The sequence below is a fragment of the Schistocerca piceifrons genome, chromosome 9, assembly GCF_021461385.2.
Source record: "Schistocerca piceifrons isolate TAMUIC-IGC-003096 chromosome 9, iqSchPice1.1, whole genome shotgun sequence".
NCBI classification, from domain to species: domain Eukaryota; kingdom Metazoa; phylum Arthropoda; class Insecta; order Orthoptera; family Acrididae; genus Schistocerca; species Schistocerca piceifrons.
The window spans coordinates 41,054,410-41,059,252 of NC_060146.1; the positions used below are offsets into that span (position 1 = coordinate 41,054,410).

The 4,843-nt window shown below is 41.4% G+C and overlaps 1 pseudogene; it reads left to right on the top strand.

Moving 5' to 3' along the window:
* The first annotated feature begins 1,644 nt into the window (after positions 1–1,644).
* On the top strand, positions 1,645–1,763 carry LOC124717610 (annotated as a pseudogene).
* Positions 1,764–4,843: the final 3,080 nt, after the last annotated feature.

Consider the following 4,843-nt stretch of genomic DNA (forward strand, 5'->3'; position numbering starts at 1 on the left):
TTTGAACATTGAACAGGTAGTAATGATTCATCAAAAAACAGATCAAGAATTAAATAACTTTCTCCTAATACTGTCCAGAAACGGTAATGAGGATGTCCCCTCAGGCATGGAATCATTGACTTCAGCATGAAAGAATCAACTGAACCGTCAAAATCAACACAATTGATGAACAACAGTTCCATCTAAAATGTCAGCAAGGTTACCCCACAGTACATTTAGTAACTGCAGTCTTCGACCTATCTTTGTGCATCTGAAACTCAATTTAGTTCTAAGAAAATACTTATTTCTGAAGATTTTTAGTTGCAAAATTGATTCCTTGAGTGGCCTCCGATGCATAGGAATATTCACAGACCGTGATTAGACCCAAGTTAAAGCACGAGGTGGGCATAGCAGCACTGCACTGTTTAAGGGTAAGTAATTCAGAAATAAGTTCATTAATAAATAAATACGTTGGTACCGAAATAATATAGCTGATTTACAAGCCCGAGCGGGTCCTCAAAGCAATACAACACGCTTGAACTTCACAATGAGCAACCTGCATACTAAGTTCTTAATACACAACGTTTAATTCGACAGGAACGCATTTACAATTCAGCTTCCATTTATTGTAAAACTGGGCACCATACGAGTAACCATTTCGCCGTCGGAAGAATACAGCCTCCATTCGAAACGCGGAGTAATCGCGAGTAATCTCTGCAGAAATTCAGCAAGCAGTCACGAAATAACCTAGCCAGTTCGCCTAAGTTTCACCTCGGCAAATAACTGAAATGATCTCACCCAGTTTCTTCATCATTGTAGAATCTCACAAAATAGCTCTGGTCGACACCAAGATAAAGCCAGTCTCCCTCATAAACTTCCAACAGTGCAAGAACAGAACATAGAAAAACACATACTGGGATTGGGCGGAGTGTGTTCAAGCAAGAAACCCAGCATTGCTTCGAAGCCGCGAAAGCTTTCTAACGGCTAATTGACAAACTAACCTACCAAAGACACGAAAGGGTCTCAGTGGACGTTGCTCAAAGAGTTTATTTCGATTAGTCGAATCTCGGGAGAAATATGCAGAGTATTGCGCAGACAACTGTCGCTATGTTCTAAAAGTAAAATATAGTGGGTAAAAATAAAACTACCTATTGAACAGGCAATCTTCAAAGTGTTACACATTTGCGCATTACATCGTCTTGTACAGTGCCTCTGTCCTTTATGGTCAGCTTCTACTTGATCTCTCCATCTCCTTCTTGGTCTATCGTTTCTCCGTCACTAGATAGTGTTCACTATTATCTTAGGCATTCTACGGTATTTTGATTTGTTCTTGTAACATAATCTCTCCATTTATTTCTATATTCTTTGATGTCTTCATTCATAGCGTAGCTGTCTATAGCTAGCTGCTCTTCTTGAAACCCTCATTTGTGCAGCTTGTGTTCTTCTTTCATTTTCAGCTATTATTGTCTAACTACTCTGAATTATAGATGGTATTACCATTCTTTTGTAGAAATGTACTTTTCTCTCACCTTTTTTTAGTACATTGCATTTGGTCCATGAAATAATTAAATCTTTCAGCTTTTTAAGTAGGCTATGTCTTTTTAGTTTGTGAGAGAGATATGTTTACCAACTAATTGAATTAATTCACAGTCTCTAATTTAATGCGCCAACGGCCTTGCCGCAGCGGTAGGACCGGATCCCGTCAGATCACCGAAGTTAAGCACTGTTGGGCTGGGCTAGCACTTGGATGGGTCACCGTCTTGGTCTAGTGAGTGCTGTTGGCAAGCGGTGTGCACTCGACCTTGTCAGACCAGTTGAGAAGCTACTTGATTGGGAAGTATTGTGCATCGGTCACGAAAACTGACAATGACTCAGAAAGCGGTGTGCTGACCATATGCTCCTTCGTATCCGCATCCGGTGATGCATAAGGGCTGAGGATGACACGGCGGCCGGTCGATACCGTTGAGGCTTCAAGGCCTTTTCGGGTGGTGTTTTTTACTTAGATAGTTTATTACCTTTCTCCACAATTCGATGCAGTATCTTTTCATTAGTTATTTGATTTACACACATCTCTGGCATACTTCTGTAGAATCACCTTTAAAAATTTCGTCATTTTGTCTGAACTGTTTAATCATACACGTTTAATTTCTACTTTATGCTACAGTCTGCATTAATACTATCAGCAAAGTCTTTCCAACACTTAAATTCGTATTGCATGGTGACATACTTCTTTTCTTGAGAAGAGCTTTTCTTGCTATTAGCAAACTCCATTTCACTCAGATCAGCCAAAACATTATGACCACCACCCACCGCGATGTTGGCTGCCGCATGGTGGCGTTGCTGGTACTCGATGCGGTGACAGAAGTGTCGTAAGCGCAGTAGACGCGGTCGGGGGATCACCCTAGTGAAGATATAGGCTGCGAATGGGGAAATCCACTGAAGTGAGCCGCTCTGATAAAGGGCAGGTTACTATCACACAGTGCCTCCGAACGAATATCTTGAAAACGGTGAAACTGTGTAGCGATGTAAGGGGTACCAAATTTGTCATAAAAACCCCTAAATTACTCAACTGACAGTATTTTTCAGTACAGTTATTTCGTTCATTCCAAGCAAGTATCAATCCGTGACGTCATCGTCCAGACACGAGTTGACAGTAATCTGAATCTGTTTTAGCGAACTAATAGTTTCTTTCATTTTTATTGATTATTGAAACGTGAATTTACTTTCGAAACCTTTTCTTAAGAATTTACTTTACTTACTAGCGATTCATCAAGAACAACACATCAAATCACACCATGCGAGCGTGGAAATATTTGCCAGTGGGTAACTGATTAAAACAAATTAAATTTTTTTCAATAAATGGAAATTTTATCCCTAAAAGCCCTTTTTTTTAAACAGATTTAAAATTATATTCAGAAAGCACCCTGTAAGTATCAAGTTACAATTTATTCAGAGGCAGAAATAACAATTTTTTTTTTTGACACTATGAGCTTTCGGGCTGAGAACCTTGCCGCTCTGTTTTATCACGGCCGTTGTCTCGATCGCTCACAACAACCTCTGAAAGATTGCACTGGTGCAAATCTGCAACACACCAGATTACTTTAAACTAAAAATTTTAACAACTCACACAAACACATTAACTATGCACCCCGTAAGAGGGATGGAAATGGTGCAAAACACTCACATTAAAAATTATTTGCCACCGAAAGTGCAACTTGTTTTTAAAAGTACTCTTACGATGGTAGGGTGGCAACTTCATATACTAAAATGACCCTTTAAATAAAAACCCATGAAATGCAGTCTTACATAAAATGTACAAACATGCTCTACATTACACATATACCGCCTCTCAACATGATAGGCAAGATAAAAACATATTTCAGGAATTCGGCCTTTACACCTTAAGCAATAAATTAGTTAACACCGAATCCGACAAACATGACAGAGGCAACTATTAACGTACGGCAGACCGACAGACAGACAGACAGACAGATACAAACTGCCTACCAAATGCGGACGAGAGACAAACGAGCAAGCTGGGGACGACAGACTGACCAAGAAAACAAGTAGAATTTAACAAGTAAATGAAACAACATATCACGAATCACTTAACTTCTAATAAACTGCGATTTCTGGCGAAGACCTGGCGCAGCACCCCCAAATCGCTCTCTCGGACCGTCCGCTGTCAGCCGCTTCAACGGAGGCAGGAAGGCGCGCCGATCTCCCGTCTCACGGCGTCGCAGCTCGCCACGGCCAGACCGATGTCGTGGGTTGACTCCTGTTGCTCTCGTGTCGACCGCGAAGTCACTACCGCTCGCTATACGGCGCTGTCCACTGGACTGACGTGGTGACCTCACATGCGCCGACGCTCATGGAGGACAAGTCATCTTGTGTCTCAGCGCGCGACCGACCAACCGATCCATCCAACCGCCAATGACCATTGCCTGAGCAAACTCGAGCAGACTGCCGTCCTAACACATACTAGCACTCCGGACGACAGACAGACAGACACTGACTGGTCCATACTGACCCGGCTGACCAACTGAGCAGACTCGCCAAGACTGACAGACTGACCAACTGGCGAGCTCATAGCGCCCCTTAAATGCACGTGAACAGGCAACCTTTCCCCTCTCCCACCAGAGGGAGACACCAAAGCTGCGATTGCCACAGCGGCGCCACCGCCAGAAACGGAGGGCGACTGCTTCACACTACGCGCTGCGGCGCGCTCTTCAAAATCGCAATTTTTACCACGGCTCAATTATGAAATACAAGTTCTTGAAGTTTATTTAGAATAGGAAATGTTTAGTTAGTAATTGCATGCCATAATTTATCTTTTTAATATAAAGGTGTTTTGATTTTTGTATGCATGTAAGACGTATGTATTTATGTGCGGCTTTTACTCTTAGACGAGTTACCACCTAGAGTGCTAAAAGTGCGTGTGTACAGTTCGCTGACCTGTGCGGTGTATTTCATCTGGTGATTTTGAGCCAAATAGAGACAAATCCAATTTCATTAAGACTTTTCGTGAGATAGACACATCACGTTATTACAAAAGGTCGTTTAGCCCATCAGGGAAAATTGAAACCCGCGTGCTCGATTTGAAACACGTTACACACTAGCTCGTAATTGAGATTTCAATTAAATCGCATATAATAACTGCAAACGTGTTTGGACTTAATACACAAAGTTTGAAATTACTTTTAGATAAATACTGATTTTTGATAAAAAAGAAGTGAAAATTTATTCTAAATATCGAGGTTCTGTTTTAATTAGGACGCATGTCATCTTGTTGATCTCGTTGCTTAGCAACACTGTAATGCAAATCAATTCATTCATTAGAACGATTTGCGACGTAATAAGTCCC